Consider the following 14,468-nt stretch of genomic DNA (forward strand, 5'->3'; position numbering starts at 1 on the left):
TATTAATGTGTATATGTAGGTACATGTATATGTCTGTGCATATGGAGGCACATGTATATGTAGGCACATGCATATGTCTGTGCATATGTATGCACATGTATATGTCTGTGTATATGTAGGTACATGTATATGTCTGTGTATATGTATGTACATGTATATGTCTGTGTATATGTAGGTACATGTATATGTCTGTGTATATGTAGGTACATGTATATGTCTGTGTATATGTAGGTACATGTATATGTCTGTGTATATGTAGGCACATGTATATGTCTGTGTATATGTAGGTACATGTATATGTCTGTGCATATGTAGGCACATGTATATGTCTGTGTATATGTAGGCACATGTATATGTCTGTGCATATGTAGGTGCATGTATATGTCTGTATATATGTAGGTACATGTATATTAATGTGTATATGTAGGTACATGTATATGTCTGTGCATATGTAGGTACATGTATATGTCTGTGCATATGTAGGTACATGTATATTAATGTGTATATGTAGGTACATGTATATGTATGTGTATATGTAGGTACATGTATATGTCTGTGTATATGTAGGTACATGTATATGTCTGTGCATATGTAGGCACATGTATATGTCTGTGTATATGTAGGCACATGTATATGTCTGTGTATATGTAGGCACATGTATATGTCTGTGTATATGTAGGCACATGTATATGTCTGTGTATATGTAGGTGCATGTATATGTCTGTGTATATGTAGGTACATGTATATGTCTGTGTATATGTAGGTGCATGTATATGTCTGTGTATATGTAGGTACATGTATATTAATGTGTATATGTAGGTACATGTATATGTCTGTGCATATGTAGGTACATGTATATGTCTGTGTATATGTAGGTACATGTATATGTCTGTGCATATGTAGTTACATGTATATGTCTGTGTATATGTAGGTACATGTATATGTCTGTGTATATGTAGGTACATGTATATGTCTGTGTATATGTAGGTACATGTATATGTCTGTGTATATGTAGGTACATGTATATGTCTGTGTATATGTAGGCACATGTATATGTCTGTGTATATGTAGTTACATGTATATGTCTGTGTATATGTAGGTACATGTATATGTCTGTGTATATGTAGGTACATGTATATGTCTGTGCATATGTAGGCACATGTATATGTCTGTGTATATGTAGGCGCATGTATATGTCTGTGTATATGTAGGTGCATGTATATGTCTGTATATATGTAGGTACATGTATATTAATGTGTATATGTAGGTACATGTATATGTCTGTGCATATGTAGGTACATGTATATGTCTGTGTATATGTAGGTACATGTATATGTCTGTGTATATGTAGGTACATGTATATGTCTGTGCATATGTAGGTACATGTATATGTCTGTGCATATGTAGTTACATGTATATGTCTGTGTATACGTAGGCACATGTATATGTCTGTGTATATGTAGGTACATGTATATGTCTGTGTATATGTAGGTACATGTATATGTCTGTGTATATGTAGGTACATGCATATGTCTGTGTATATGTAGGCACATCTATATGTCTGTGTATATGTAGGTACATGTATATGTCTGTGTATATGTAGGTACATGTATATGTCTGTGTATATGTAGGTACATGTATATGTCTGTGTATATGTAGGTACATGTATATGTCTGTGTATATGTAGGTACATGTATATGTCTGTGCATATGTAGGCACATGTATATGTAGGTACATGCATATGTCTGTGTATATGTAGGCAAATGTATATGTCTGTGTATATGTAGGCACAGGTATATGTCTGTGTATATGTAGGCACATGTATATGTCTGTGTATATGTAGGCACATGTATATGTCTGTGTATATGTAGGTACATGTATATGTCTGTGCATATGTAGGCACAGGTATATGTCTGTGTATATGTAGGCACATGTATATGTCTGTGTATATGTAGGTACATGTATATGTCTGTGTATATGTAGGTACATTTATATGTCTGTGCATATGTAGGCACAGGTATATGTCTGTGTATATGTAGGTACATGCATATGTCTGTGTATATGTAGGCACAGGTATATGTCTGTGCATATGTTGGCACAGGTATATGTCTGTGCATATGTAGGCACAGCTATATGTCTGTGTATATGTAGGCACAGGTATATGTCTGTGTATATGTAGGTACATGTATATGTCTGTGTATATGTAGGCACAGGTATTTGTCTGTGTATATGTAGGTACATGTATATGTCTGTGTATATGTAATTACATGTATATGTCTGTGTATATGTAGGTACATGTATATGTCTGTGTATATGTAGGTACATGTATATGTCTGTGCATATGTAGGCACATGTATATGTCTGTGTATATGTAGGTACATGTATATGTCTGTGTATATGTAGGTACATGTATATGTCTGTGTATATGTAGGTACATGTATATGTCTGTGCATATGTAGGTACATGTATATGTCTGTGCATATGTAGGTACATGTATATGTCTGTGCATATGTAGGTACATGTATATGTCTGTGCATATGTAGGTACATGTATATGTCTGTGTATATGTAGGTACATGTATATGTCTGTGCATATGTAGGTACATGTATATGTCTGTGTATATGTAGGCACATATATACGTCTGTGTATATGTAGGTACATGTATATGTCTGTGCATATGTAGGTACATTTATATGTCTGTGTATATGTAGGCACATGTATATGTCTGTGTATATGTAGGACAAATACAAGAGAAAAGAAACCCAGAATAAGGTCGGCAGCCTGTAGTATATAGTCAGCAAAAAAGGTATCTAATAAAGTGCAAAGTGCCAAAGCATGAACTACAATGTTCCTTAATGTACCACTCGTTCACTCGCTCCAGTGGAGACAATGGAAATCTCACTCACCCAATCCAGTGGGGAAGGCGGGTATCGCCGTTCGCGGCTGTAGGTTCTGTCCGGACGCCTCTATGGGGGCACGGCCCAATCCTGGCCAATGAAACACACTCTGGAACGAGGCAGAGATCCCTTGCTCCGCCTCAACTTATTCCAGACACTTGTTCCTCTGGTAAAACCAGTATCCCTCCGCCAGTGACGTAGCAGAAAACAGTTCCTGTTGCAATAGGGAACTGCTGGATGTAGGACAGCACACAATGCACTCTTTTTTGCGAAATAAACAAAGTTGTAATGCACAGCAGGAAACAGCCAAACTCCGGACAATGACAGCTTCAGTAAGAGAAAGTGGAGGCTGTTTCCTTAAAACAATTCCTTTATTGATTCAGTTTAAAAACGGCAAAACACAGCAAGGATAGGACATGGTGTAGAAGGCGCAGCACAGTCTGGCTTACGCGTTTCGGATGAAATCCGTAGTCATAGCCTACTGTGCTGTGCTCTACACCTGTTTAAAACTAATTAAAACAAGTGTGATTGGTGCACACATAAAGACACGCCTTCAAGTTGTAACCAATGCCAACAATGTATAAAATTAACCCACTGGTGTCTGTAACGCACCTCATTATACATTACATTAGCTTATACAATCGTAATCTACACACTGCAACAATTATGTGCAAAGCCAATACTATAGTATACTGTTATACACAAGATGTCAAATACTGTGGATTAATTAATAATAAATAATAAATAATAAATTCTATTGCCCTAATCCTGCGCATAGTGTACTCTATTGGTAAAATTCTTAATATAAATTAGTCAAATTATCCTTCCTGTCTTATCTAATGCGCTGGTGGGCAACAGAATCCATCTAGTATACAGGGTAAGAAAATATACTGCAATGAATAAATGTCGTATGACAAGTAAATAAATCCATAAATAAACATATAAAAATAAATTAACAAATTAATGAACATACAGTGTGTAAGTGTGTCATGGGGGGAGGGACCTGACGTATATTGGGTGAAATAAAGATATCTATACAAAATGACATCATAATGACATCAGGTAAGAAACAACAAACGAACAAATGGTGCCTCCCCATATGTATAATATGTAATATTATACAATATTATACAGGTTAAGCACACCTGACCACCCGATGTGTCTACAATATTATTAACAAGGGGAGATCTGTTTGTTAATGTGATGAAAAGAGAGATACCCTACCAATTCATTCCCACAGGTTCATTACATCATATCTTGAATGAGGTCCCTCCCCCCATGACACACTTACACACTGTATGTTCATTAATTTGTTAATTTATTTTTATATGTTTATTTATGGATTTATTTACTTGTCATACGACATTTATTCATTGCAGTATATTTTCTTACCCTGTATACTAGATGGATTCTGTTGCCCACCAGCGCATTAGATAAGACAGGAAGGATAATTTGACTAATTTATATTAAGAATTTTACCAATTGAGTACACTATGCGCAGGATTAGGGCAATAGAATTTATTATTTATTATTTATTATTAATTAATCCACAGTATTTGACATCTTGTGTATAACAGTATACTATAGTATTGGCTTTGCACATAATTGTTGCAGTGTGTAGATTACGATTGTATAAGCTAATGTAATGTATAATGAGGTGCGTTACAGACACCAGTGGGTTAATTTTATACATTGTTGGCATTGGTTACAACTTGAAGGCGTGTCTTTATGTGTGCACCAATCACACTTGTTTTAATTAGTTTTAAACAGGTGTAGAGCACAGCACAGTAGGCTATGACTACGGATTTCATCCGAAACGCGTAAGCCAGACTGTGCTGCGCCTTCTACACCATGTCCTATCCTTGCTGTGTTTTGCCGTTTTTAAACTGAATCAATAAAGGAATTGTTTTAAGGAAACAGCCTCCACTTTCTCTTACTGAAGCTGTCATTGTCCGGAGTTTGGCTGTTTCCTGCTGTGCATTACAACTTTGTTTATTTCGCAAAAAAGAGTGCATTGTGTGCTGTCCTACATCCAGCAGTTCCCTATTGCAACAGGAACTGTTTTCTGCTATTTCACTGGCGGAGGGATACTGGTTTTACCGGAGGAACAAGTGTCTGGAATAAGTTGAGGCGGAGCAAGGGATCTCTGCCTCGTTCCAGAGTGTGTTTCATTGGCCAGGATTGGGCCGTGCCCCCATAGAGGCGTCCGGACAGAACCTACAGCCGCGAACGGCGATACCCGCCTTCCCCACTGGATTGGGTGAGTGAGATCTCCATTGTCTCCACTGGAGCGAGTGAACGAGTGGTACATTAAGGAACATTGTAGTTCATGCTTTAGCACTTTGCACTTTATTAGATACCTTTTTTGCTGACTATATACTACAGGCTGCCGACCTTATTCTGGGTTTCTTTTCTCTTGTATTTGTCTTATTTTGGTATTACCGGACATACCTACACCCAGCTTTATGGTATTGGTTTAGCCTTCTTTCTAAGACTTTTGCACAGTCATGGAGGAAACACAACAGGCCTTTTACTCACTGATGCCTGTAACTGCACGTACGACTTTGCCTACAGATTGTGAATTGATTTTCTCCGAGGATAAAGGAGTATTAGCACTGAGCACCTTGTTTGAACAAATGGAGACATTGTTATTAAAAGAGTCTAAAACCCAGTGGGATATTTGGACACTAGAAAAGTATTTGAGTCTGAGTATGATACCGAGGGGACTAAGGCTATACAAGTTTCCGACCTTTGACGTGGATGCACAAGACAAAGACTTTATAGATGCTTGGAACAGTGTACTATCTGAATGCTCTATGAGACTTATGAAATTGCTAATACAGTATAAAAATAAGTTGTTGGATAGCATAAGAGCAGATATTAATGAATTACAGATAGAACTGAATAGGAGAAGCAGTCACAATGATTTTGCTAGATTCGATAAAACTTTGAGAGAATTGGTTGCTAAGGGGAGGTCTGGGATCATGGAAACGAAACATACTAAATACATTAGGGACAAATATGACTATTCTAGCAATTCAGTGTATATATGGAATAAAAGTGCTAGGGGGAATTTTAGGGCGAATCAACCTAGGTTTGGCCGTAGGAGGAGGGGCAATAGAAATCGTAGTAGAAATCGTGGCAATGATGGCAAAAGTAATAATAATAAAAAGAATGTGACCTTCTCTGGTAGTGATTCAGAGGGATCAAGTGAGGGTGAGATTATCAGTGAACAAACCCGGCCAGGGTCAGCCCATGAGGATACTGCCCCTCCTAACATCATACATATCCCCCAGATAGCATATACAGATACAATGAGCACTAATCAAGGCTATTTACAACACAACACAGTAGCAGTTAAACCTAAACAAGGTAACTACACAGAATTTGCACCTAATATGCATTTTCAAAACAGACCTGACACTCTGGCCATTAACCAGGTTTTTCCCCAGGACCAGGATGCATCAGCGGGGGGAGGGAAACAGAACAAACAGAACACACAGCCCAAAGCGCATTACACAAAGAACCAGGACAAGTACCAATTGAGGGAACCCCGTCCACAGACCAAGTACAAATAATCAATTCCAAGATTGTAGGCAACGTTATTAATTTATCTTCCAAACAGCTTAGCATTGCACAATATAGTGTTTTGAATAAAGGTTTAAATTTTGCCCCCACTATAGATTTCGATGTATTTAGAACTATCATGGATGTTAACAAATTAACACGGAATTTAACTTTAAAGAAACATTTTCATGGATTGAGTACACTTGATCATACCGATGTGTCAGCTACCCATGTGGATACTACTACTAGGGACCCAATTGATTTTGAACACAATTGTGACACTGTCACACTGCAACAGCTGCAGATTGAATCAAAGGGTAACTCAGGTGGTCGCAACATGGGTCCCAAATTTAAAGAGAAATCCAAATTTTACCCTATTCAAAACAGGGGATCAGTCATTGAAACTTTCTACAACAGGGTTGAAAAGGATCTTTTACAACTAAAGGCCCATCAACCCCCAAGTAAGTTTAATTTGTCACTAGCTGAGAAGAGTGCTTTGGCCTCTCTTAAAGAGGATAACAGCCTGGTGATTAAAAATTCTGATAAAGGGGGAATGGTTGTGGTCATGGACCGACAACAGTATATAGATGAAGGCCACAGACAATTATGTAATGAGAACAATTACCTAGTCTTACAAAGGGATCCCACCACTCACTTTCGTTCTAAATTAGTACATCTTTTAGACGATGGATTAGAACAAGGGTTTGTGGATCAGGCAACGATGAATTATTTGCTAGTTGATTGTCCGAAAATACCGTTGTTCCATCATTTACCTAAGACACATAAATCCTTGGACAATGTCCAGGGACGGCCAATAGTGAGTGGTGTGGAGTCCCTTCTAGGTAATTTGTCAGAGTGGTTGGACTCGATTCTTCAACCCCTTGTCGTCACTCTCCATTCTTACATTAGGGATACTAAACATATCCTTAATGTTATGGAAGAAATAAGATGGACACCCCAATCTACGTGGCTTACGGTGGACGCAGTGTCGCTCTACTCTAGTATCCCACACTCCCAAGGGATAGAGGCTATTGCCTTTTTTCTGGAACATAATACTGATTACTCTGATGATTTCATTAAGTACATTTTGAAGGTCACTCTTTTTCTTTTGTCGCACAATTTTTTCAAATTTGAGGATGTTTTCTATCTCCAGAGATGTGGTACCGCCATGGGGGCCAAATTTGCTCCCTCCTTTGCTAATCTTTTTCTAGGCTGGTGGGAGTTTTACTACATCTTTGGAGATAGAAACCCCTACAGGAAATGTATCTCCTTCTACAGGAGATACATAGATGATCTTCTTTTTATCTGGTCAGGTAATCAATCTGACATTCAGGGATTCATTGACTATCTGAATCAAAATGAAATTGGACTTAGCTTCACTTTTGAAGCGAGTCAGAGTTCCATCAATTATTTGGACATCACCTTGGATGGTAGTCCCAATGGCAGAATACTTTCCAGGATTTTCAGAAAATCCATTTCAGGTAATTCCTTACTCTTAGGAACAAGTTGCCATCCGAGACATGTTCCCTTTGCTATTGCAAAAGGTGAATATACACGAATCAAAAGGAATTGTACCTCCAATGAGGATTTTCATAAGGAGGCAAAAAAACTTGAGATGAGATTAAAGGAAAGAAAGTACCCCAAAAAAGTGATCAGAAGGGCAAAATAATCTGTACAAGCAATACCAAGAGAGAGTTTATTAAAAACAAAAGATAAGCACAGTACAACCAAACAGGGAATTACTTTTGTCACTACACTTAGTACCCAATATCCACAGGTATGTGAGATAATTTGGAAACATTTTCCAATATTGAAGGCTGAGGACAAATTGGTTGATACAGTCCGACAAGGACTTAGATGTGCTTACAGAAAAAGCCCCACTTTGGGCTCCATTCTTTCGCCAACTTTGTTAAAAACTGAGAAAGATGAAAAGGGATATTGGCTGAAACATACTGGGATGTATAGATGCGGTCACAGAAAGTGCAAGCCCTGTGATTTTGCCAAGGTGACCAAAGAATTTATGAGTGTAAAAACTAAGAAAAGCTATAAGATCAATTTGTGCATGAATTGCAAAACGGAATCGGTAGTCTATATGATTGAATGCACATTGTGCCAGATTCAATATGTGGGACTCACCTCTAGAGACCTGAACTCTAGGATCAGGGAACATCTCTCCTCTTTCTCTACTAAGAGATCCACGACTCCAATAGTACAACATTTTGGAGTCTACCATGATAACAACCTCAAAGGATTTACATGGTGTGCGATTGAGAAAGTTTCCAGACCTGCAAGGGGGGGGCAATTTGGACCAATTGCTCGCCAGACGCAAGGCTTTTTGGATTTTCACCTTGGGCACTCGGGTGCCAGAAGGTTTAAATTCAAGATATGATGTAATGAACCTGTGGGAATGAATTGGTAGGGTATCTCTCTTTTCATCACATTAACAAACAGATCTCCCCTTGTTAATAATATTGTAGACACATCGGGTGGTCAGGTGTGCTTAACCTGTATAATATTGTATAATATTACATATTATACATATGGGGAGGCACCATTTGTTCGTTTGTTGTTTCTTACCTGATGTCATTATGATGTCATTTTGTATAGATATCTTTATTTCACCCAATATACGTCAGGTCCCTCCCCCCATGACACACTTACACACTGTATGTTCATTAATTTGTTAATTTATTTTTATATGTTTATTTATGGATTTATTTACTTGTCATACGACATTTATTCATTGCAGTATATTTTCTTACCCTGTATACTAGATGGATTCTGTTGCCCACCAGCACATTAGATAAGACAGGAAGGATAATTTGACTAATTTATATTAAGAATTTTACCAATAGAGTACACTATGCGCAGGATTAGGGCAATAGAATTTATTATTTATTATTTATTATTAATTAATCCACAGTATTTGACATCTTGTGTATAACAGTATACTATAGTATTGGCTTTGCACATAATTGTTGCAGTGTGTAGATTACGATTGTATAAGCTAATGTAATGTATAATGAGGTGCGTTACAGACACCAGTGGGTTAATTTTATACATTGTTGGCATTGGTTACAACTTGAAGGCGTGTCTTTATGTGTGCACCAATCACACTTGTTTTAATTAGTTTTAAACAGGTGTAGAGCACAGCACAGTAGGCTATGACTACGGATTTCATCCGAAACGCGTAAGCCAGACTGTGCTGCGCCTTCTACACCATGTCCTATCCTTGCTGTGTTTTGCCGTTTTTAAACTGAATCAATAAAGGAATTGTTTTAAGGAAACAGCCTCCACTTTCTCTTACTGAAGCTGTGTATATGTAGGCACATATATACGTCTGTGTATATGTAGGTACATGTATATGTCTGTGCATATGTAGGTACATGTATATGTCTGTGCATATGTAGGTACATGTATATGTCTGTGTATATGTAGGCACAGGTATATGTCTGTGTATATGTAGGCACATGTATATGTCTGTGTATATGTAGGTACATGTATATGTCTGTGCATATGTATGCACATGTATATGTCTGTGCATATGTAGGCACATGTATATGTCTGTGTATATGTAGGTGCATGTATATATCTGTGCATATGTAGGTATATGTATATGTCTGTGTATATGTAGGTACATGTATATGTCTGTGTATATGTAGGCACATGTATATGAATGTGTATATGTAGGCACAGGTATATGTCTGTGTATATGTAGGCACATGTATATGAATGTGTATATGTAGGCACAGGTATATGTCTGTGTATATGTAGGCACATGTATATTAATGTGTATATGTAGGTACATGTATATGTCTGTGTATATGTAGGCAGATGTATATGTCTGTGTATATGTAGGTAGATGTATATGTCTGTGTATATGTAGGTACATGTATATGTCTGTGTATATGTAGGTACATGTATATGTCTGTGTATATGTAGGTACATGTATATGTCTGTGTATATGTAGGTACTTGTATATTAATGTGTATATGTAGGTACATGTATATGTCTGTGTATATGAAGGCAGATGTATATGTCTGTGTATATGTAGGTACATGTATATGTCTGTGTATATGTAGGTACTTGTATATGTCTGTGTATATGTAGGTACATGTATATGTCTGTGTATATGTAGGTACATGTATATGTCTGTGTATATGTAGGTACATGTATATGTCTGTGTATATGTAGGTACATGTATATGTCTGTGTATATGTAGGTATATGTATATGTCTGTGTATATGTAGGCACATGTATATGTCTGTGTATATGTAGGTACATGTATATGTCTGTGTATATGTAGGCAAATGTATATGTCTGTGTATATGTAGGTGCATGTATATATCTGTGCATATGTAGGTATATGTATATGTCTGTGTATATGTAGGTACATGTATATGTCTGTGTATATGTAGGCACATGTATATGAATGTGTATATGTAGGCACAGGTATATGTCTGTGTATATGTAGGCACATGTATATTAATGTGTATATGTAGGTACATGTATATGTCTGTGTATATGTAGGCAGATGTATATGTCTGTGTATATGTAGGTAGATGTATATGTCTGTGTATATGTAGGTACATGTATATGTCTGTGTATATGTAGGTACATGTATATGTCTGTGTATATGTAGGTATATGTATATGTCTGTGTATATGTAGGCACATGTATATGTCTGTGTATATGTAGGTACATGTATATGTCTGTGCATATGTAGGCACATGTATATGTCTGTGTATATGTAGGTGCATGTATATATCTGTGCATATGTAGGTATATGTATATGTCTGTGTATATGTAGGTACATGTATATGTCTGTGTATATGTAGGCACATGTATATGAATGTGTATATGTAGGCACAGGTATATGTCTGTGTATATGTAGGCACATGTATATTAATGTGTATATGTAGGTACATGTATATGTCTGTGTATATGTAGGCAGATGTTATATGTCTGTGTATATGTAGGTACATGTATATGTCTGTGTATATGTAGGCAAATGTATATGTCTGTGTATATGTAGGCACAGGTATATGTCTGTGTATATGTAGGCAAATGTATATGTCTGTGTATATGTAGGTACAGGTATATGTCTGTGCAAATGTAGGCAAATGTATATGTCTGTGTATATGTAGGCACATGTATATGTCTGTGTATATGTAGGTACATGTATATGTCTGTGCATATGTAGGCAAATGTATATGTCTGTGTATATGTAGGCACAGGTATATTAATGTGTATATATAGGTACATGTATATGTCTGTGTATATGTAGGCACATGTATATTAATGTGTATATGTAGGTACATGTATATGTCTGTGTATATGTAGGCACATGTATATTAATGTGTATATGTAGGTACATGTATATGTCTGTGTATATATAGGTACATGTATATTTCTGTGTATATGTAGGCACATGTATATGTCTGTGTATATGTAGGCACATGTATATTAATGTGTATATGTAGGTACATGTATATGTCTGTGTATATATAGGTACATGTATATTTCTGTGTATATGTAGGCACATGTATATGTCTGTGTATATGTAGGTACATGTATATTTCTGTGTATATGTAGGCACATGCATATGAATGTGTATATGTAGGTACATGTATATGAATGTGTATATGTATGTACATGTATATGTCTGTGTAAATGTAGATACATTTATATGAATGTGTATATGTAGGTACATGTATAAGTCTGTGTACATGTAGGTACACGTATATGTCTGTGTATATGTAGGTACATGTATATGTCTGTGTATATGTAGGTACTTGTATATGTCTGTGTATAAGTAGGTACATCTATATGTATGTGTATATGTAGGTACTTGTGTATGAATCTGTATATTTAGGTACTTGTATATGAATCTGTATATGTAGGTACTTGTATATGAATGTCTATGGATTGTTTGCATATATGTATGTAGCTCATGTATATGCATGTCTGTATGCATCATGTATGTACAACTGTATATACCAATGCTTAATTTGCCTTTGTGCTGCCCTAGGCACTTAGAATTCTGCTTTACCTAAACCACAACACTTTTATCTCATATTTGCCTATATTTTTCACAACCAGATCACTGGGACACATGGGGGGATTTCCCTCACTAGACACCCAGGGGTCACTGATTTGTAATACTTGTAATAAAACATTTGAGGAGCATATGAATAGGAGAGGGGACATTATTACCATAAAATAAGTCAGATTTGGTAACCGAAGCACAGACCCCACCTACATGTATTTTTGTACAAGTTCCATTGTGTCATTCAATATCATGTATGGATATTTATTCACTCCTGAGTGAACTGTGCTGTGAGATCTATCAGAGATTTCTTAGGTTTTTACTTTTACAGAAGAGTCTTTGCCCTGGATGTCATAAAATCACAGCCAGGACAATGTCACCATGGACATAAAGTAGTACAGCAATGTCACCATAGACATAAAGTAGTACAGCAATATCACCATAGACATAAAGTAGTACAGCAATGTCACCATAGACATAAAGTAGTACAGCAATATCACCATAGACATAAAGTAGTACAGCCATGTCACCATAGACAAAGTAGTACAGCAATATCACCATAAACATAAAGTAGTACAGCAATGTCACCATAGACATAAAGTAGCACAGCAATATCACCATGGACATAAAGTAGTACAGCAATGTCACCATAGACATAAAATAGTACAGCAATATCATCATAGACATAAAGTAGTACAGCAATGTCACTATAGACATAAAGTAGTACAGCAATATCACCATAGACATAAAGTAGTACAGCCATGTCACCATAGGCATAAAGTAGTACAGCAATGTCCCCATAGGCCACTGGTTTTCAAACCTGTTCTCAGGCCTCCCTAACAGGCCAGATTGTGAGAATATCTGAACTGGAGCATGGGTGAAATAATCGTCTGAATAGTTAACGTGGTTAGCCAAAGTAATCCTGGCCTGTTATGGAGGCGTGAGGATAGGTTTCAAAACCAATGTCATAGACATAAAGTAGTGCATCAATATCACCATGTATTGTTATTATTTATTATTATCGGTTATTTGTAGAGTGCCAACAGATTCTGCAGCGCTATAAACATAGGCGGTATACAAGGTAACATTTATAGGGATAAATGGGTAGAGAGCCCTGTCGAGAGTCGCACTGTTGCAGTCAGTTCTTATGAAGGTGATCTGCAAACAGTTGACCTCTTAGGCTTACATGCTAAGGGGGTTTATGATGGATAGTAATGGAGGAGAGGAACTAGTATTAGGAAAGGTTAGGGTAGGTTGTATGCATCCCTGAAAAGTAGAGTCTTTAGGGAGCACTTGAAGCTAGAAGAGAGTCTTGTGGAGCGAGGTAGAGAGTTCCAGAAGATGGGAGCCAGTCTGGAAGTAATGCAGCAATATCACAGTGACGATCAGGTTTAACCAACCCTGCACCAGTAACTTGTTTGGCACAGAAAGGGTTAACAAACCCTTTCCACTTTCACTGATCTGTAACAGTCCAGCCACTCCAGGCAAGCCTGTAACTTAGTTCAGAGGGTGCCAGGGTTAACAACACTCTATAGTCTGTCCTAGACTTAGAAAAAATGCCCAAATTCCCCTTTTACTGCTACCCAAACTAACCTAAAACTATCTCTAAGCTGCTGCTGCCACTTAGGATTTACTTATGGGAAATCTTAAGGAAAAACCCAGACTAACAACTTAACTCCCATAATACAATTTAGCAAAAAATAACCTAAAATCACAGTACTAATACTACCAGTCTCTTTCAGTAACAAGGTTCAAATATTAGACAAAGGCAAAAGCTTAATAAGTGAATGTTTATGATGCGAAGAATGATGCACAGTGCATTATTAATAAAAATATGTTAACAAATAGAATTATACACAACCAAACAGTTTTAATATAAAAAAGAGAAATAACAGAATCCCATACTTTACTAGCTTTCGATGTCTGTACCAGGGAGATGACAGGAAAAATGATCA

The sequence above is a fragment of the Bombina bombina genome, chromosome 11 (genome assembly GCF_027579735.1).
Source record: "Bombina bombina isolate aBomBom1 chromosome 11, aBomBom1.pri, whole genome shotgun sequence".
Lineage (NCBI taxonomy): Eukaryota > Metazoa > Chordata > Amphibia > Anura > Bombinatoridae > Bombina > Bombina bombina.